Source organism: Manis pentadactyla, chromosome 5 (genome assembly GCF_030020395.1).
Source record: "Manis pentadactyla isolate mManPen7 chromosome 5, mManPen7.hap1, whole genome shotgun sequence".
NCBI lineage: Eukaryota > Metazoa > Chordata > Mammalia > Pholidota > Manidae > Manis > Manis pentadactyla.
Genome location: NC_080023.1, coordinates 55969832 through 55993081, shown reverse-complemented (window position 1 = coordinate 55993081; position 23250 = coordinate 55969832). Strand labels below are relative to the sequence as shown.

Genomic DNA, 23250 nt, shown 5'->3' with positions numbered 1-23250 from the left:
AGTGTACTTTGATGATTTTTTTTTAATTTTGCTATGGATCATCACAACTGCAAAGCAAAATCTCACAGGATTTACACTTAGGATTTGTATTCTGTGTGACTGCAATGCACATTAAGTTTTTTATTCCACATCAGTAGCAAAATTAGGGATAGTGAAAATGGGTTACTGGTTTCTACCAGATCAAATGCATGAAAATGCATTATTCATGTACAGTGAACATTTGGAAGACTTTAGAGTTGGAAAAGGTCTTAGCAATCTCTTTCTGTTTGCCTCATTTACAGGTAAAGAAGATTCAGTGAAATGATTCATTCTAAGTCACTAATAAAAAAATGGACAGACCCAAGACTTGAACCTATTTCTCTGATTCTAAGTGCACTGTGCATTCTCTATACTATTTTATGAATCAGTTTAAAACTGAGAATTGCACTAAAAATATGGTTAAACTGAAAATTTTAAGTTCCTAGTGGAAAAAAAACATCTGCCTTCTTTTTTCCAAATTTGTAGTCAATCATTCCAAATCCAAACCTTTTAAACTCCTTCCTCAGTTCTAACATTAATGAAGAAAGAATATAAATCCATATCTAACTTAAAGAATTTCTGAGAGAAGTTAGAAATATTATGAAATATTAATTTCAATACAAAATTATGAATTACTTGTACAAACACCTTGCTAGGCACTATTGGGGATTCAAAGAGAAAAAGAATATTGTCTCTCTCAGCAAAAAGCCTACATACACTTACGCTCACACTGAGTTAGTGTTAGTGAAAGGCACAATTAGTATCATTATTTCACAAATATATTTTAGGCTTATCTGGTAGAAGCAGTGGGATTTAGATTGGAACTTATGCTCTCATCAGTTGGTAAAATTGGAATTGCACGTTGCTAAATGAGAACAGCGGAAACTGGTTTTGTCAACACCATGCTCAAAGCCCAATTTTCTCAGCCCACCCTCCTCTACACCCTTGTCTCCCCTTTGTCCAACAATCCCAGTGGATGTCATATTTCTTGGACACAACTATCTAAGAGCCTCGTTCCTTTCCTTGAGAGCACTTTTTCAGGTTTTAATATGTACTCACTAAGGTGACTGTTTGATTACAGACTCTCTCTCCCACGAGATCATCATTTCCGTGAGAACAGAGGCCATATCCCATTTTTGCTCCACATTATATCTCCAGAGCCTAGCACAAGGTGTAGGGTATAGCAGTAAATGGTTGTTGAGCAAATTAATGAATTCCATAATGTCAAAGCTGAAACTGAAACCACAACAGGAGAGAATATATATATATAGTCTTTCTCAACTGAGATTCTACAAAAGAAGAAAGCCCTCAAGAAAATGGTATGAGTGACATTTTCAGTTCTTCCAGGGATAACACACATAGTTAATTTTATTACAGATATGTAAAAGAGAAGTTCAGTCATTTCATTAAAATGAAAGCTCCCTAGGACTTTAGAGCTTAATTCTCTTCCAGAACCCCAGTTGAGGAGAGCTGGTGGCACATGTATGCTTCTAGTAGACATTGCTACCCCCAGGTTTAGGATGTAAAGGGTGCTTCAATTACTGAGACCCATGAACGTAATGTGTAATTTAATATCCCTCACTTTTCAATTCCATGAAAAATGACAGTACTACTACCTTTCAAGGTCCTAACAATCACTACTTATGGAGTGTATTTTTCAGAGAGATCAGCGTTTTTCCGTCAATTCTAAACTCACTGGATACAAAGATTTTCAAATTGACTAATTAGCATAAGACCTAGAAAAACCATTGATGATAGAGGTTTCCCCTCCCCATGAAAGATTAGAAAAATCTTTCATAAGGCAAATTCCTTAACCTAATACCATCGACCTCAATAGGGAAAGTTTGTATGCAATCCCACACCCCCAAATTTATATTTGCTTTTGGTTAAGCAACATCTCGCTCCTTTAAAATAGAGATAACCTCAGTAGTTAAGATTAATTAACACAATTCATTTCCTTTTTTATTTTATAATATGATTGCTTACATGATCTCATTATTTTGTAACTTAGAGCATACATGATACTAATATTTATGTAACAAACTTTAGTGCAAAAAAGAAAGAAAAGAACAAGTAGAGCAATGAAAGTGATATCTCACCAAACAAGCTGACTTCACAGCATAATACACTCGACTCTCCCTGCTGTAAACTACCAAGCCAAGAGCTAAGAAAACGACCACTAGACTTAGTTGAACCAACTACGCAACTGCAAGGATGACCACAGGGTGGCTCTCTCGTCGAGGCTCTGGAAAGAAAACTCCAAGTCATTCCTTGTTAAAGCAAAGAAACGCCTCATAAGCTAAAGCAAAGGTTTTAATTGAAACACCTTATAAAGTTGAATGCTCATAACTTTAATGGTATTTAAGGGTATGACTGTAATTTTTTTTAAAGAATAATAATCATTTTTACACAAAAATGTTTTGTATATACAGGTACGCTTAACCATCTACTGAAGAGGTATGGAAACTATTTTAAATACTTATGCCAAATCATAATTGGGTACAGCAAAAGCTCAAATTATGTAGAAGTAATAGAAAGAATAATAACACAGAACTTCTTATGTGAAGATGACAGTCCTGACCTGTTATTAAGAATTTTACAAGAGGAAGAATGAAGCTCTGGCTTAGCACTCATTCGTGAGCAGCTGGCCAACACCGAGGTATGGATGATGTTACTAGAATACACCTTTCATGAGGCTTCATCCTGACACAGTGCGTGGAATGATGCTTTTAAGCAACTGAACCCACCAATCATTCTTTGATAACTCCTACAGGACATTTTTTAGAAAGCATATTATTGTCCAGAGGGTCTTTTCTTAACCAAGAACCAATCTTCAGCTATATAGACCTATTTTATCAGCAAAGTAGTTCTTAAAATATTTGAAGTAGTATAAGATATTAACCATTGACAATTCCCTTGACATGAGTCTTTCTAAATATGCAAATTTTCTGAATAGTTTATATTTTATCTTTTTAATAATAGAAAAGTTCTCTTTAAATTTATATTTTTATAAAAATCTTTCTCAAACTTACCACCTACTGTTCTGACATCATAATGGACATCCATTAATACATAGCTGGTATTGTGCTGCCCTCAAGGCCTTTAGAGAAATTTAGAGTTATTGATGCCTTCACCAAATGACCACAATATGTGGAGTTTTGAGCTCTTGTGTTTATTCTTTATATCTTATTTCTTTCTCATACTTCAGTATCAAACAGTGTTCCTGCTGTCATTTCTGTTTTCTCTATGTTCTTTCTTCTACTTTTTCAAATTAATTGCAATTATATAGTAATTAATATTTAATTAATATTTATACTATATTTAATCTAATTATAAAACATTATAAGATATCTACTAATATATAAAATTATATATAAATTTGTAAATTTAAAATTATAAATCAAAATTATTAATTATATTTTTATTAAGTGAGAAGAAAAAATAGCCATTGAATGATGGTGTCAGGCCTTTTTATTTAATTATATAAGCTTCAGTGAGTTCATTTTTTTTACATATTTTGTGGCTCCTCAGATACCCTTGTTTCTTGATTCTTGACTTTATTCCAGAAAAAATGATGCCAAATCTCTTACAAGATGTGGAACACTATTCCTGTTGGTATTTCAAAATGTCTTATAATTAAACCAGGAATTTACTTAAAATATTATTTCTTTAGGAATTTTTCAAATGTAACCTTGAGCTTAGAGTTTGAAATACACATTATTAAATAATACAACTAGGTATCAGGCACAGTCCAAACAGTTTAAGTACTAATAGTCATTGTACTAAAAGACCATCACTAGGGCACACAAGACATACTTTCACAAAAATGTCCATGAACTAAGAATAGTCTTCCAAATTCATTTTTCTTACTCTCTAATCTCTACAAGAGGAAAAGTCATTACAATTTTGAAATAGTTGTTTTTGATAGGCATGAAGTTTTTAAATGATTAATAATAAAACACTCCATTTAGTGGGTCAATTCAGTTAATTGCCTGAACTACTTACTAGATCTGGAGTGACTCAATTCTAGACACAGAATAAGTCTCTGAGACTCCAGGACAAAATATGTGGGCTATTAGTAGACCAGACCCCAAAAGATTTTATTCAGTAAAGTTCTAAATAATCAGGCCAATTTAGATCCAGTATGCCAAGGATGAGTCCTAAACTCTCTCATATGCTCTTTGCATCACATCCTTTCCTTGACACCTCTTGACTGAAATCCTAGTCTATTTCATTTCAGATAATTTTCTACATCTGTATTTTAGCAATTTGTGGTTTTGCTTTTGCATTCTTTGCTAAAACTGAAGCTCTCAGAAACTTAGCCCTTTGGGCTGGGTTCCTAATATCTAGGCTAACTCTTGCCACCTCCCCATAAAATGGTTGGGCCTAGTACCCATGGCACCGAACTCCTGGAATCCAGACACTGCTGTCCTGATTGATGTCTGGCATCATCCATCAGAGGTTGGACTACATCTGCGTGATGGTTAATTTTATGTGTCAACTTGACTGGGCCACAGGGTGCCCAGATATCTGGTTAAACACTTTTTCTGGGTATGTCTGTATGTTTCCATAAGACATTAGCATTTGAGTTAGCAGACAGTAAAGCTGATTGCCCTCGCCAGGCATAATCCAATCCACTGAACAAAAAGACAGAGGAAGGGTGAATTATCTCTCTGTCTGACTGATTGAGCAAGAGCTGTGGTTTCCTCCTGCCTTCAGACTCGGATTTACACCATTGGCAGTCTGGGTCTCAGAACTTTGGATTTGAAGTGAAATTACAACACTGGCTTTTCTGGGTCTCCAGCTTACAGATGACTGATCATTGGGCTTCTCAGCCTCCGTAATTGCCTATAAGCCAATTCCTCATAATAAATAAATATAGATAGATGATAGAGATAGATAGATACAGATAGATGATAGATAGATAGATAGATAGATATAGATAGGTGATAGATAGATGATAAATAGATGATAGATAGATAGATAGATAGATACATAGATAGATGATAGGTAGGTAGATATAGATAGATAGATAGATAGATAGATACATAGATACATAGATACATAGATACATAGATACATAGATACATAGATACATAGATACATAGATACATAGATAGATGATAGGTAGGTAGATATAAATAGATAGATAGATAGATACATAGATAGATAGATAGATAGATAGATAGATAGATAGATAGATAGATAGATAGATAGATAGATAGATAGATAGATGATAGATAGGTTCTGTTTTTCTAGAGAACTCTGACTAATCCAACTTGCCAGAGTGCAATGCAAATCAGTATCAAGCCCAGATAAACTCAAATTTGCTATGGGCTTTAGGAAGCCCCACTTGCCTCACATACTCCTAGGAGGCCAACCATATGTACCACTAGAGCAACTCTCCTGTCTCCTGGGCATTATCCCAGACAAATGATGACTTGTGTTCACACAAAAATGTATAAATAAATATTTATAGCAGCTTTATTCCTAATAGCCAAAAACTGAAAATAACCCAAGCATCCTTTTAACAGTAATGGTTAAACAAACTCAGGTACATCATACCATGAAATACCACTTAGCAATGAAAAGAATTTGGATGAAACTCTAGAGAATTACACTCATGAAAGAAGCTGATACAAAAAGTTATTATATGACTTTTTATATGACATATTTGAAATAATAAAAGTATAGAAAAAGAACAGATTAGTAGTTATCAGGGAGTAAGGAGGGAATAGACTTATGAGGAAGCAGATGTGGCTATAAAGGGCAACATGACAAATCCTTGTGGTGATGGAAATGTTCTATTTTTTAATGCTATTAATGTCAATATCCTGGTTATGATATTGTTACTGTAGTTCTGAAGATGTTACCTTTACAACATTTTTCAAGATATTACCTTTGGGGGAAATTGAGTAAAGGCTACATAAATATTAATTATTATTTCTGTAGTGTCCATGTATTGACTCCTCTTTCATTCCTGATTTTATTACTTGTGTTGTCTCTTTTTCTGGTGAGTCTAGCTGAAGGTTTGTCATTTTATCTTTTCAAAGAACCAGATCTTAATTTCACTGATCTTTTGTCTTTTTTAATCCCTATTTCATTTATTTATTTCTGCTCTGATCCTTGTTATTTCCTTCCTTCTGGTAACTTTGGGCTTCATTTGTTCTTTTTCTAAGTTCCTGAAAGTGTTCAGTTAGGTTATTTGATATTTTTCTTGTTTCTTGATGTTGAAATATTCTGACATTCATAAACACTTTATATAAGATTGTAAAGGTACTAAAGCTACCAGGCAAAACCACTTTGATTCTTTTTTTCTATTACTGACAAATTACATACGACTGTTTCTTTCCTGCCTCTCTTAATGCAATACATGTTAAATAGCTGAAAATACCATACACTAAATGCCAGTTTAAATGTTTTCTCCCTTTACAGTAATTTCTGCTTCTGATTAAATGTGTATCTAAGAGATTTTATTAAAGCTTCTAATGTGTAAAAAAACATAATAAATGACAAGGAAATTCATATTAATAATATGCCTTTATTATTTTTACTATATTTTATATAAGTAATTTTTATGTATAAATTTAAATATAAATATAATGTAAAATAAAATAAAAATGAATAACTATAAATGTAAAATTAATATTTTATATAAATAAATATATTTATAATATATTTATTATTATAAATAACAATATTAATAGCTCTTTTCTGAAAAGAAAAAAAATACCTTTACCAAGTCTGTCAACTCAGGCCAGGAAGAAATTTAAGCTTAAAGATTTCAGAAATTTCTTCCAAACCCACTTTTCCATTTTTTGTACCCTTTACATTCTTTGTCTCTTATGAATTTTCAGAGTCCTGTGTGTTCTGGGTAAGAAAAGAATAGCTATGATTTGTGTTTATCACCATGTTATTTACAATAATCAAGATATGGAACCAACATAAGTGTCATCAAAAGATGAATGGGTAAGAAAGATGTGATATATATACACAATGGAATATTATCCAGCCATAAAACAAAAAAAATTCTGTCTTTTGCAACAACATGGATGGACCTAGAGGGTATTACGCTCAGTGAAATAAGCCAGGCAGAGTAAGACAAGTACCAAATGATTTCACTTATTTGTGGAATATAAATACAAAGCAAAACAAAATGAACAAAATAGCAGTAGCCTCATAGGCACTGAGAAGGACTGGTGGTTACCATGAGGGAGGGGTTGAAATGGGTGGGAGGGAAGGGAGAGAGGGATAAAGGGGCACAAAACTCTCAGTGATAATGTAGGTTTGTCATGGGGATGGTACTATAGCCTGAAGAATATAGACAATGATTCTGTGACATCTTTCTGTGTTAAAAGATAGTAACTGTACTAATGGGGTGAGGATTAAATTTAATAATAAGGGTAATGATGTTGTATATATTTGAAACCAATATAAGATCGTATATCAGCAATACTTCAATTTTAAAAAAGAATGAACAAATAAATACTACAAGGTGATGGTTACTTTGCATCGAAAACTACTATATGCAAACTGGCAAGGAAAAATGAACCTAAGAAGAGGGACTTGAGAAAGCTTTTTGGAGAAGTTCCCTCTTAAGATGAGTCTGAAGGAAAGTAATGGTAATGAACTGAAAGGCATCCATAAAGTATCCTCTGCTGGAGGAAACACCAGAGCTGTGCTATCAAAATGTGGACTTTCACAAGGTGTCTAGGTTCCTGGGAGAGACAAGCTAGAAACTGTCCAAACTGAAAGCACTAATCCTAGACCTTAACTTCCTATCCAAGATGTGTCTTTAAAAGGGCCCCTTAGAAACACAAGGACAGTACTTCAAAGCATAAGACAGATGTTATCGCTTACATTGTCTACTGCTCACTACATCAACAAAACTGTCTAAATGCACTCCTCAGTACCTGTCTTGTCACCCTTCATCACAGTAGTCCTTTGTACTGCTTCCAAAGCTTAAAATAAAAACAGGAGAAGGATAAATGTATCCAAATTTTTTTAATCCTTATTTCTTGAAATTGGCGTGAAGGTAAATCGGAGCACAGTTTTACATTAACAACTATCACCTGTATATACAATTGATTATTAAGTTTAATTAACTTACACAGATTAATTAGATCTTTAAAAAATCTTCTAGTTTTATCTTCAGAGTCAAAATGGCAAACACATTGAAGATGTACTGTGAAAAACTAATCTACATCACCGAGGAATGACAAATGATATGTAATGTATAATAACTGAGATAATTTTCAGTCTAATTAGAAACATAAAGAAAAGCATTTTTTGAGGTTAAACATACAGTCAGGTGACTAGTCAAAGCCTGCAGTGAGGGAAGAATTCAGATTTTGTTCAACCATAATCCAGGCCTGGGCTTTATTCCTTTGCCTTTTAGGGCAGACCAGTCATATTAATGTTCCAGAGTAGCCTCTCTTTTTTTGTATCATTAATATACAATTGCATGAGCAACATTGTAGTTACTAGATTCCCCCCATTATCAAGTCCCCACCACATACCCCATTACAGTCACTGTCCATCAGTGTACTAAAATGCTGTAGAGTCACTACTTGTCTTCTCTGTGCTATACTGCCTTCCGCGTGCCACCTGCCTACATTCTGTGTGCTAATCCTAATGCCCCTTATTCCCCTTCTCCTTCCCTTCCCACCCATCCTCCCAAGTCCCTTTCCCTTTGGTAACTGTTAATCCATTCTTGGGTTCTGTAAGTCTGCTGCTGTGTTGTTTGTCAGTTTTTGCTTTGTTCTTATACTCCACAATCTTTTGGTACTTGTCTTTCTCTGCCTGACTTATTCCACTGAGCATAATACCCTCTAGCTCCATCCATGTTGTTGCAAATGGTAGGATTTGTTTTCTTCTTATGGCTGAATAATATTCCAATGTGTATATGTACCACATCTTCTTTATCCATTCATCTACTGATGGAAACTTAGGTTGCTTCCATTTTGTGGCTACTGTAAATAGTGCTGTGATAAACATATCAAACTGGGCTCCTGCATTCCTAGGGTAAATTCCTAGGAGTGGAATTCCTGGGTCAAATGGTATTTCTATTTTGAGTTTTTTAAGGAACCTCCATACTGCTTTCCACAATGGTTGAACTAATTTACATTCCCACCAGCAGTGTAGGAGGGTTCCCCTTTCTCCACATCCTCACCAACATTTGTTGTTTGTCTTTTGAATGTTGGCCATCTAACTGGTGTGAGGTGATATCTCATTGTGGTTTTAATTTGCATTTCTCTGATGATTAGCGATGTGGAGAATCTTTTCATGTGCCTGTTGGCCATCTGAATTTCTTCTTTGGAGAAGAGTCTATTCAGATCCTCTGCCCATTTTTTAATTGGCTTATTTGCTTTTTGTTTGTTGAGGCATGTGAGCTCTTTATATATTTTGGATGTCAACCCTTTATTGGATATGTCATTTATGAATATATTCTCCCATACTGTAGGATGCCTTTTTTGTTCTATTGATGGTGTACTTTGCCGTACAGAAGCTTTTTAATTTCATATAGTCCCACTTATTCATTTTTGCTTTTTTTCCCCTTGCCCAGGGAGATACATTCACGAAGAAATTGAACATGTTTATATTCAAGAGAGTTTTGCCTATGTTTTCTTCTAAGAGTTTTATGGTTTCATGACTTACATTCATATCTTTGATCCATTTTGAGTCTACTTTTGTGTATGGAGTTAGTAATTCAGTTTCATTCTCTTACATGTAGCTGTCCAGTTTTGCCAACACCAGCTGTTAAAGAGGCTGTCATTTCCCCATTACATATCCATGACTCCTTTATCATATATTAATTGACCATATATGTTTGGGTTAATATCTGGAATCTCTATTCTTCTCCACTGGTCTATGGGTCTGTTCTTGTGCCAGTACCAAATTGTCTTGATTACTGTGGCTTTGTAGTAGAGCTTGAAGTTGGGAAGTGAGATCCCTCCCTGATTAATTCTTCCTTCTCAGGATTGCTTTTGCTATTTGGGGTCTTTTGTGGTTCCACATGAAATTTAGAACTATTTGTTCAAGTTCCTTGAAGAATGCTGTCCGTATTTTGATAGGGATTGCATTGAATCTGTAGACTGCTTTAGGAAGGATGACCATTTTGACAATATTAATTCTTCCTACCCAAAAGCAAAGTAGCTTTTTTTGGTGAAAATATCATGTGTAAACTTCCAAGGTGAAAAAGGATAGTTTTCTGTGTCATAAAACAATTTTATGGCAGTTGTCTTATTCAGTAAATCCATGTACATTTATAGTTTTTGAGTTTTCAGAAATCTAACACATGAAGATTTTTAAATATCCCATAAAAGACATTCCATAAAAGAATTCAGTTGATTGCCTCTATATTTTTAATGCTAGAATCCTAGAGAAACTCTCCAAAAAGTATAATTAGTCAACTAATTTAGCATTTGACTCATATAAAATAATAAATGCACTTAAGTATAGTTAAAGTCCATGGTCTACATAAAATTTATATTTTAAGTGTGTCTATTGCTTCTATATAATTGTTTCTTGTACATTAGAACATAGCACTTAGTTTCATTACTATGTGTTTCAGACTTTTTTTTTTTAAGGAGTAAAATACTTACTGAATAACAGACTCTTAGGGAGTCCTCATTTTACCAGTGTATCCAAATTTGCATTTATTACTTTCTAACCTATAAAAGACACCAAATATGAAATAATTACAGATCCAAAAGCCCATTTAGAGAGCAGCTAAGCATCTTTTCTAACACTCAACAGTGGGTGAATTACGCCCCAGTAAAATTAATTTTTTGACTCTGTCCTGAAGAATGTCACCAACTGTTTTTATTCACCCCTCTATGTTAAGTGACTTTTCTTGGTGCATCTAATTTCTTCTGCATACATCTGTGATAGCACTGATCACGTAATATTAATTATCCGTTTAGTTGTACAACCCTTTCAATACACTCCAGGTTCACCGAGGGCAGGGTCTGTGTCTATTCTTTGTTGATTCCTGGCCCATAGGAGAAGACCAGTGTACGATGCTGAGCTGTTTTTTAAAATGCTTTGTCTTAATATCCCTTGATGGAATCTCCTTATTGGCAGAAGCAGTGGCATTGTTTTTTGTCACTTCCTTTGTATGGTACATTGTGAACAGAGTATCTTGGGTTAAAGTGTCGTTTCCTGATTCGGAGATAAATCCAAGGAGCTTCAGCCTTTCGGTGTGAGCCACGAGACTTAAAAGGAAGGAAATGAACCGCCACAGCTGTGACTCAGTCCAAAGGAGCGACAGCTGAAGTCACTTCCCCATTCATTGTACCTGTCTTCCACCTACCAAGTGATAGTTATTCTATTAAGCTCTGGGATAATGCAACAATTAAAAGTAAATTATAAATCAAAAACATTTCTTCCCTTTGGCAAGTCATGCATCAACAAAAAAAACCTCAAAGAAAAAAGTTCTGTGAACATAGTAGTGTTTCTAAATTAGTTTTAAGGTGTAGAAATTTACTTTTTTCAAGTTGAGTTACAGGAATTTAATTATTTCCCAATATCTTCGTTTGATATATTTTACTACCACACAAAGCTCAAATCAAACTCTAAAGGTATGTTGAATAAAAAGCAACCTCTTGAAGGCAGCTATGAAGGATAAGTTGGAAACATGCTACCTTTCTGTTTAAGCAGGTGTGGCTCACATCTACTCATAGTCCATCTGACTGTTGAATTGCTCCTGCCATTTTGTTCAGACAGGTTGACTTCCTGGTAAAGCATTCTTTTGTTTCTCTGATTTGTTGTGCAACCTAATGTAAGAGTCTGTAACTATAATTGGCATGCATAAATGGATACTCCCTCCTGGATTTATAGAAATCCAAGAGCACAATAAAAATGAACATACATTGACATTTATAGTATTTAACTTATACAGAAATTGGTGATTCCTTTTGAAGAGAAATCTAAAGTAGAAATGACTGTTTGGACTTACAGTCTCTGCATCTGAAATTTGGAACATTATCATGATTCTCTTGTTCACCCTTTCTTCACATACGTTGCACATGAATTAAACAGGTTTGCAATTCTACAGAAATGTGGGGCGCATAGAAAAAAATGTCTGGAGTAAATCTCATTCTATAATATTTCCTAGATGTCTGAGAATGAGTAGACAATGTTAAAATCTGCCTTATTACTAAAGTAAGAATTTTTTTATCCAAAATAAATGGGAAATGGAATGGCACACTGAATTGAATGTTCTGAATAACTGAAACTTACCACACAAAGGGTATTCATTTTAAAAGGATCAAAAATATCAAAATACACTCATCAAAAAATGCACTAAATATAACAATGCATGTATTCACTCCTAGTTATTAGCTTTATGTATTATTTGAGGGTCTTAACCTGGTTTCCCAAAAAAGCAGAGTAGAGACAAAGACTTGCATGCAATAGTTGATTTGATAGAGTAAGTAGAGGACAAAAATAGTAAAATGGAGAGGGAGAGTTGACCATCATTAGGGGAGGTAAATCTAAGGAGCTTGACATAGCTCCAACCCTTGACATCTTCTTAATTATATTTCAGAACAGTGCTCCCCTGTGACCAAAGGGGAAATATTTGTCCTTCAGCTCCCAACTTACAGTGGCTCCAACAGAATTAACTCCTACATTACCTATTGTCCATCAAGAAATGATCAGTGATTTTCTTCTGAGAAAAAGCAAAATGTCTTAGGTTCTAACCTGAGATGGGAATCTGTCAAATTTCTCCTAAGTAAAGCAGATCTGAATCTGTGGAATTTGTCAGCACATTGTGACTGAAATAACAGATGGGTCAAGAGTATTTTAAATGTTGCATAAAAGATATTGAATACATTCAGTTATCTATTGGATTTGGATTCAAGATATGGTGAAATATCACCATTTTTCATGTATTTTAGTACTGTCCAGGATCCCAACCACTTTTTCAAATAACTTATAATGGGAAAATGTTCAGAATTCTTGAGAATCTTTTTAGAAACATAAGAATTAATGCTAAGATTTTGAACATATGTCTGAACATAGAAATTATATAGTCAAGATTGAATAAAATGATTATGCCTACAGAATGTGTTCCCAAAAACAAAACAAAATAATTAATATTAAAATAAAATGTATTCATAAATGTAAATATTTCCACTTTCTTTTCCCTTAACTCTAAGACATCGCAATGCCGGCAGCAGAAACTCTTCTCAGTACCTGTAAGTTCATAAACAAAGAGTTATTTTCTAGTGAAACTTAATTCCTTGGATGGCAAAAAGACCTTCACTTGAGAGTCAAAACAGTGTCCATAAAGGTGTAATGGGAAGCCTGCTTTCAGAATCGTGCATGAAGGTGACTGCAGTTGGTTTTATGTTGACTGATATTGTGAATTTTAAATGAGGAACACATTATCACACACCATAATGACAGAGGAGACCTAGAGACAAGTAATGATAATTAAGAACTTAGAATCTGAAACCAGCTACACATCAGTTTTGAGCCCCAGATCTGCCACCTACTACCTGGATACATTTGAACAGGCGATTTAACTTCTCAAAAATTCAGTTTCAAGTTGTGATAATAAAAGAAGTTGACACACATGAAGTATTTGCAAGAGTGTGCAGCTCATAATAAGCATTCAATAGAGGTCCGCTATTTGTATTTTCTATTCTGCCTATGAAAACTTCAGGCCTGGGAACTCACTATGGAAGACTGCTCCTACAAGCCAAAGTTTAATGTGCTGGGAAGTCAGCTGCCTTACATGCAAGCAGCTTCCTTGCTGGCCAAGACCTTCTGCTTCCATTCTCCCACCAGCTGCCCTGGTGGGAAAATCCTCACCAGGTGGGGAATGTGATCCCCAGGGTTGCTAGAAGCAGGCTGTCAGAGAAGCACAGCTCGTATCCAGGGCTGAAACTGATGGGGGCTGAAACTGATGGGGGCAGTTGGATTAGAGAAATCACCTTCCAGAGCCGGGTGACACCAGCCCTAATGGCTCTCACATCCTTCTTTCATGGCCTAGTTATTTCTGAGTAAACTGGGCAAGACTTAAACACAAAGCTGTGTTAGATTATTTCTCTCTCTCATACATTTTGACTGAACAATCCTCAAGCAACTTCCTAAGATATTTTAAAATCAGTTATTCCAATTAAAAATTTGAGTACTGATATGATCAAACTCCACAATTAGGAATTTTTTGTGATTGGTAGAAGAGAGATAGTCAACACAAGAATAAAAGCAGTAGTAAGATAGAGTTCAGCCAATTTGTCTATTCCCCAGCTGGAATGCTAAGCAGCCATCCAGATCAGTGTCCTGAATCTAACTTGGCCTATCTAAGTACTTTAATAAAAGTACTTTAAATAGAAGGGGAGAAGGGAGAGGCAGGAAAATAGAGTAGCGTGTGACATAAAGGACATTAAAGTGCAGTCATAATGGAGTAGAAGTTAGTATAGGTAGACTGTAAGAGCTTGATAGATTCTCTGATGTTTCTGAAAGTAACAGCCAGTGAGTCTTCATTATATTCCTTAAATCCTTGAAATTTACCATCTGACCTCTTTTGACACAACAAAAGCTACAAGGTACCACGTTAAGGTTTTGGCAGTGATAATAACAAGGTAATACTGCAGAGATGGTGGCTGAAGGCTTAGCAGAAAGTGAGAACTCAGAACAAAAATTGATGCACAAATATAAATTAGATTAAAATTCTGAGTAAGAGCAGAAACAGGGAAGTAGAGTCACCCGGGAGAGGTTCTCTAAGCCCACAGTAAACATCTTTGTTTTTATATGCCTCTGAAGGAAGTTGAGTACAAGCCAATTTCCTTTAGGAGTTTCTCAAATTGAAGGGAGGGTAGGGAGGAGCCACTGCACCTTTGGGTTCTGGATTATTTGTTTTATGCTCTGTGGCATCCATGGTAGGGGAGTAGGAAAAGAAAAGGAAGTTAAATTCCATGAATCCATGCAAGGGCTCTCTCATTCAAAAATATTTGCTTCAGCTACGTGATTTTAATGAAGAGGATGCCTTACCAAACTGAGGTTTGGCATGCATCAAAATCGTGATTGCATTTAGAATCAGAAGCAACATACAAACATAAGGACTTCAGTAGGCTAGTGAAAACCTTTTCAAAAGTCCACATATCCCTCCTCTGTACTTCTAATGTCTCTCCACTTTCAGGAAAAAATATCTCAAGATACATCTTGTCACATATAATTAACAACATATTTTACTAACTACCCTTTCCAATTGATTTAAGTGTTCTCATTCTTGATACAAATACCATTCTCTCTTAACTCGAATCTCTCACCTTAACATTATTGACATTTGGGGTCAGATAATTCTTTGTTTCAGAGACAGCCCTGTATATTGGAGATTATTAGTAGCAGCCCTGGCCTCTACCCACTAGATATCCCCAATTATGACAACCATAAATGTCTCCAGATATCACCAAATTTCTCCTGGGGCTGAGGGAGGACAGCAAAATTGTCCCAGATTTAACAGAGTCACTGCTTTAATTTGTACCCACCATACTATGATGGTAAGTTTTCTTCACTCCCTAAATGCTTAGGAACCTACCCAAAAGGGTTTTGTAGTCAAATATTTTTAGTTGAAGGTGTCTCATAGATTACATTATATAAATTTCATTCTATAAACATTTGTTGACCTCGTTTTATGTGATAGGTTCTCTGTGGTGGTTCTGGAGATAAATTTTTTTTTAAAAGATATGACTCCACTCTTCTAAAAACATTTATTAATGAGGCTAACAATATGTAGTAAAAAATCCCTAAACTGTTAAGGGTAAAGCTCAATGCTTTAGGTGGAGCAAAATGGGGTAGTCAAGATAATCAGAGAGAGAATCAAATAGACTATCACCATTACTGCAGATTTACTTTAAAGACTTAAGAATCTAGCCTTTTCTCTTCATCTAAATTGACAGTGAAGCATAGTGCTGATTCAGAGAAGCATATAACTTTGAGGAAAGGTTAGCTAACTTTATGTGTTACTCCTTTTATCCAGGTATCACGTGTTGTCCCTTCAGTGCACACACATTTCCATCTCTTCTGTTTCTCACCAAAATCTCATTCACATTCACATTCATCCACACTTTCTGATGAATGTTTTGTAGCAATCAGTTTTAAACAACTGCTCACCAAACTAAAAAGCACACATTTCCCTGTGCAGCTAGTAACTGGTTATACAATTATTATATTCCAAATTCAAACATTTAATTCAACCTATCTCTTGCAACAGGTTCCAGCAAGGTCATACAAACTCACACACACACATCAGTGTGTGTGACTGATGGGGATAGGGGAGGAAGATGTCAATCTATTTTGAAGGAGTTCTCAGGAAATCTCATGTCAGCAGTAAGTTAGTCCTAACTCCGCCAAGACTGAGACTTTTTCCTCAGTTAATAGTTAATAGTGACACATATGATGAGTTTATTTAGTACAGCAATGTGTGCATAAGCAATATCAATATCACTACATGCTAATGAACTTTATTTTGACCAGGTCGTGGACAACGCACAATAACTCATTCTGGCAACAAGATTCCTCGGGCACAGATGCTGAGGAAGGGAAAAGGCCCTGGCAAGTTAGCCTTCAGCAGAACCATGTCCACCAATGTGGGGCCACTCTGATTAGTAACAGCTGGCTTGTCACTGCTGCTTACTGTTTAGTAAAGTAAGCTCTGGACTACCCAGAGTCCCAAAGCCACTCATGTACCTAAGAATCTGATACATCACTTTCAAGAATATGATCACACAACTATGCCTCCAACTGTTCAGTATTGTGAGGTATAGCCTCCAAATTGCTCAAGGAATTATCATCAGTATTAAAACAGATATATTCAGGCTACAGCAGGGTTTGTGGACAGTGGTACCATTGAGATTTTAGACCAAATAATTCTCTATTGTGGGGAGCTATTCTATGCATCATGAGATATTTGGCAGCATCCCTGGCCTCTGTGTGCCACATGCCAATAGCAACACCCCAGGACTGACCACCAAATATACCTAGAGATTATCAGATGTCTCCTGGAGGACAAATAGCTCTCAGTTGAGAACCACCAAGCTAGATTACTTAATTCAATAAAAACTATAAACCTCAAACTGAACATGGGTCTTCTATTTCTTTCTCATCCTTTTTACATGTGGTCTTACTTATTTAATTGTAAATATGTGAATTAATCTTTTACCCTCTCATATTTATTATAGCCGTTTTGAAATGATTATTTCCCTAAGGGATATATTATTGCACCAAAAGCTTGCTCTTGTTTTTTCACCCTTTTGTTTGATGGTTTGTTTCACCACTGTCTATAGGCTTTATGTAGCATTTATAGGTTTTATTTTTAAATAAAAATCCCTCTCAAATTTTAGATTTTGAAAACACTTTTTTTAGTGCTTAATATACCAACTGTTGATTAATGAATGATAGCAAAAGTCAGAGATATCCTCCTACTTATAGTTTTTAATAATTATAAAAAAGTATTTCGACTATTTCCTTAATTCCCATAAGTTTACTGCATCCCAAATTCCTTCCCACTTTATTAATCTTATTGTCTTGTGTTGTCACATGTGTCTTTTATGGGAAAAAAAAGGGAATGAATTGTAGTTTCAATAGATTATCTTTTAAAATATAGCTTACTGAGTTGTTCAGTTTATTCATATTATCACTATTTTTAGTTGTACTTTTCTTTTACATATAGCTTTACTTTTGTATGCTTATGCATACTATCGATAGTTAAACCATATGCAATTGTTTAAAAATATATAAGATAGTAATTCCTACAACTCCAATATATAGGACTTTTAATAAATTAATCTGTTTTCTTTAGAGCCAGGAATCCCAAAGAATGAGGTGTGAGTTCTGGGCTTCTTTTAAGTGATCCATACACAAATTGAGGGGTCAAGCATTATATAATTCATGAAAACTACCACTACCCTGAGCACAATAATGATATTGCTGTTGTGCATCTGTCTTTACCAGTATTGTATACAAGCAACATCTGAAGAGCATGTTTTCCAGAAGCTACTTACACATTCCCAACCAATTCCGAAGTGGTGTTTACTGAATGGGGAACATTAAAGTTTGATGGTGAGTTCCTAACCTTCCTGCATTAGGTGATTTGAATTTTAGGAGTTAAAAAAAAGTACTCAAATTCACAGCTAAACCTGAGAAATATTTTACATAGATCATTTTAAAGAGAATAACATGGAATGTGTTGAAAATTATCCTCAATAACATTCATGCAGAAACTATAACTTCATAGAGCTGTTTGTTATGATTTTCCTTAATACTGACAGTTTTTACAGAAATGTGTCATTTGAATAAATAATTCATTTTCTTCCAATTCATTCAATCACTCAATAAACATCTACTTTGATTACCAACTTTGCTCCAAGTACTGTCCTAGGTGGTTTGGACATATTAATGAACAAAATAGGCAAATATTCCTGCTCTCATAAAGCTTACATTCTTAGCAAAGACAAACACCTTTGTGAAATGTAATAAATAAGTAGATTACAGAGTATGTTTTATGCAGGTTAAGTGCCATAGAAAAAAATAAGGACCACAGAGGATAGGCATATTTTGATGTAATTAAATGAATAGCTCTCTGTGACTAAGCAAAGAACATTTAAACATGTGTATGTTCATAACATTACTTCTTTATTACTAAGAAAAGTGATAAAAGTTTAATTAAAAATTATGTTTTACATTGATTTGGAAATTGTACATAGGGTAAGATATTAATAACTTAGCCAGACAGACTAATACTAACTTTAGCAAAAATTATATAATTTTCTTCCTTTAGGAACAAGCCCTAATATTCTCCAAAAAAGATTAGTGAAGATTATAGATGATAAGACCTGCAACAGAGAAAAGATATATGATCACACCTGGAATGCTGTGTGTCGGGTTCCTGGAGGGAAGTGTGGATGTCTGCCAGGTAAATCGGCTTATTCCATTTTCAAGAAGATTTTTTATTGTAGTTTTTAATTTTCAATTAACATGCTCAATTTTCTCAAAAGACTGATCATTTTTAAAGGCTTAAGTATATTTATAGCCAAAGTCACTAATTAAAATTATATTGCTATCTGATAAGTCTCATTAAAGCACTGAAGTGCTAAACCTCACTGTTACGAGAAGCTGTGAATAGGAGTGGGGAAGACTCAATTTGGAATATGCAATGAAGAGAAGAAATGGAATATTGGTGACTTCAGTTCAATTGGCCCTCTTTCACTAAGAAACTGTCTACTGGGCCCAATACCAAAACTGATGATCATGGAGCTTTCTTAATTTAGAATTAAGTATGATGTAAGTAACACCAATTTTATTTATTTAACAATGTTTACATAGCATCTCTGTGTGCTAGGCAGTTTTAAGCTCTTTATAAATATTAATTTATTCAATTTATAACAATCCTGTGATATATGTTTGTACTATTATAAACCCTATTTCTAAGGTGAAGGTACTGAGACAGAGAGATCAAGTAATTTGTCTAAATTCGCATAGGTATTAAGTGCAGAACTCAGATTTATACACAGGAAATTGGACTCTACAACCTATACGCTGAATACTACATTAAGCTGCCTTTCTTTATGTTTAATATGCTTCAAAAATACATCTGATGTTAATTATGAGCAATAGTCCTAGAGCTAACGAAGCATTATTGTATAGATATTATTGTATTTATTGTATTAGTGTATTTATCAAGGTATTATTGTAATTATCTAGGAAGGCAGAATCAGTGATAAATCCAGGAAGACCCCTGCTTTATTCATTCATTCTTTCACATAAAGAAAGCTGAAATTCCTGTTTCTCTCAGTTTTCTCAGTCCAACCTCCCAGCTCCATGACACCCTTCTAACCTTACACAACTTGGAAACCATGTTATATTATTCCAACCCCTCTATGGACAGCACACTCAATGACTTCCCCATCTTCTACTTCCTCACAGTCATCCTAATGATCTCCAGCCAAACCTCAGAGCATATGACTGTCTACTTTATTTGCTTTTAGATGTAACCTCCTGAGCACACCTAGAAGAAATATTGCAGTCTTGTAATTTGGTATCATATAATCACAACTGGGTCCTTAACACACTGTAAAAATCTTTAATGCATCCTTTATAGTGCTATGTCAAATTTGTATCACATTGTTTTCATGTATCCCACCATGCCCTGTATACTCCTTAACGTAAGACATTTCCTCCTACTGACTAGAAAAAAATGAAAGCAATTATATGAGAACTCCTTTCATTTCTCTTATACCTGACACATTTATATGTGTACTTATCTTCATCCTCTAGGCTCCAGATGAACAAGTTTCAAGTATTCAAAGCTAATCTCTTGCTTATGTTCTTCATCCATTCTCTTTACATCTACACAAGTATTTGAGCCTCCCATTAACCTGAACTTTCTTCTATATTTTCCAAACTTTGCCATTCTAATGGACTCTTTCACATATTGTACAAACATTTTTAGGTCTCTCCCTTGATGTAGCCTACTCTTTCTTTTTTCCTTCTTGGTCAAATATCTAAATACCACTATTGTTCCACATCCTCATCTTACTCTAACCCACTGTTTGCAGAGTATTTGCCATCCCAGCCCATTGAAAGTAATCTAGCCAAGATTACTAATGATTGTCTAATTCGAATCCAGTACATGCAGAGTGGAAGATGGACTGGAAGCAACTGAGCTAGAGATAGTGGGATCCCATATGATTGAGCAATTCCATTTCTGGGTATATACCCAAAAGAACTGAAAGCAGCAACACAGATAGATATTTGTACATCCATGTTCATAGCAGTATTATTTATAATAGCCAAAAGAGGAAGGCAACCCAAGTGACCATAATGGATAAGTGGGTAAACAAAATGTGGCGTGTACATAGAACAGAATATCATTCAGCCTTTAGAGAGAAGGAAATTCTGACACATGCTACAACCAGGATGAAACCTAAAGGCATTATATTAGGTGGAATAAGCCAGTCATAAAAGTCACAAATACTGTGTGACTCCAGTCATATAAGGTACTTACAGTACTCAAATTCATAGATACAGGAAGAAGAGTTGTGGATGCCAGGAGCTGGAAGAAGGAGACAATAGGAGTTATTATTTAATAAGTGCAGATTTTCAATTTTGTGAGATGAAAACAAGTTCTGGAAGTAGATGGTGGTAATAATCACACCAGAATAGTAACGCACTTGATACCATTAAAATTGTATATTTAAAATGGTTAAAATGGAAAAATTTTATGTTAATTTTATGTAATTAAAAAAGAAATAATGACTTTTTAAATTTTTGAAATGACAAAGTCTGGATTGGTTGCTCTTAAAGATGAGAAAGAAAGGGGACACATAACTGTTGGAGAGAGGTGTTGGCTAGAGGATATGAATTTATAACATGGTTTTCTTTCATAGCATATGATTTGGCCCAGGTTATGTTGGGGAGGAAGGTAAGGAGGTGAGAATTCTGCTGAAAGGATAGTGGTATGGGTAAATTATGGAATATGGTCGAATAAAGAAAGATGGGAAGTGGGAAGTAAGTTAATACCAGGATAAAAGGGAAGAATCAAGAATTGGCATTCTTCATGAGGTTGAAGAGCAGATGCAGAGCAAAAAGTAGTGCAGTAGAAAACTAAAGAGATAGGTATGTGCAATCATAACACTGAATAATGGCATTTCAGAGGTGGGACAGTTCCAGATGATGATTAACTGTGATACAGAAATGTTTAATAAATGTGTAGGTGATTAGAATCAAGGAAACCAAGAGACTGTGGTTTCACCTATAGATGTTGAAATTATCCAGAATGATAGGGAGGATCGGAACAAAGGGAACTTCAGATGCTAAGGTGTTTCGTTATTCTGGAAAATGGCCTAAGCCTCTGAAGATGAAAACCATAAGGAGTGTAGAGGATAGTTTAGCCAAATTACACAATCCTGAAAATTGGAGATGTGTTTACACAAGAATGAAAGAACAACAGTCCAATGCTGGTGGTGAGTAAATACAACCTTCCTGTTTCCCACTATCTGCCTGAAATTAGGGGAATTTGGGGAGATAATGAGAGAATTCCTCAGCATACTAATGATTGCATAAGTGACAATCCCTTCAGTATCTCTTTTAGGTAAATAACTGAGCTGAAATTTTTCACATATGTTTTCCATTATTATATTCTTATAACCAAAGACATATACTGATCGTTTTTATTTAAATAATTGACTACAGAACACAAAAATGTTCTAGACTAGAATCACTTCAGTGTTGAAATTCTAGGTGCTTTTCCTTCTTCTGTCTCTCCCTGTCTTTACTAAAGAAGAGAAAAACAAACAGTATTCACCTTTAAATTATAGTAATTGTATATATACTTTTTCTCTCTAGGGTGATTCTGGTGGGCCTCTGGTTGGTTCAGATTATAAAAGCTGGGGAGATGAATGCACTCTTCCAAACAAGCCTGGTGTCTACACTCAAATGACATACTATTGAAATTGGATCTTGTCCAAAACTGGTCTCTAGTGCAGAAGTATTTTGTAAATGAGAGCTCCAAGTTATACCCTCAAACCACATTTAATTCAGAATCACCTCTCTTTATGCAGATTTATTGTTGCAAATTTAAACATATGCAATTTTAGAACTATGAAAACCTTTTGTGTGTTAGACTTTGGCAAGAGTTTAGAGACAGGAGTGGACTGAGACATATAATTTTCCCTTTTATCCCTTTCCAGACTGAAGGTAATTACATAAATAAACATGGATTACAGTTTACTAAAGAGGTCTTCTCTGCTGATTCAGGTACCTTGGAAAATCATAGAATATCAGGTCTTAGCAATAAACTCCCCTCTGAGTGTGTAAATAATCCCCTGCTGAATCACATGAATTCTGTAAGATCCATATATTGGTAAGTTGTAGCCTAATGAATTGCAATAATACTGCCTGCAAAAATTTTCCAGGAAAATCTGTCTACCCTTTTTCTTTCTAGTCTTTAAACCAATGTTAATCCCTTCTCTATTTACGGTTTCCTCACTTTGCGTGACACAAAAAAAGTGTGATAATCTCATGGGATGCATTGACTAGATCCTGAAGCTTGTTGATTTGTCTATTTCATATGAAAGTGAGGCCAGAAGATGGTTCTCACATACACACACAGAGTAACAATTATCCTGATACATGGGCTATGTTTCACTATATAGATTTAAATACATTGTGCAAATAACACTGTATTACATACCTCCAACCCCTTAAAATTCCTCAACAATA

The 23250-nt window shown here is 34.9% G+C and overlaps 1 pseudogene; it reads left to right on the top strand.

The window, feature by feature from the left end:
• The window catches only part of LOC118928665 (transmembrane protease serine 11C-like), a 55077-nt pseudogene extending 32568 nt beyond the window's left edge, over positions 1 to 22509 (top strand).
• The last annotated feature ends 741 nt before the right edge of the window (positions 22510 to 23250 follow it).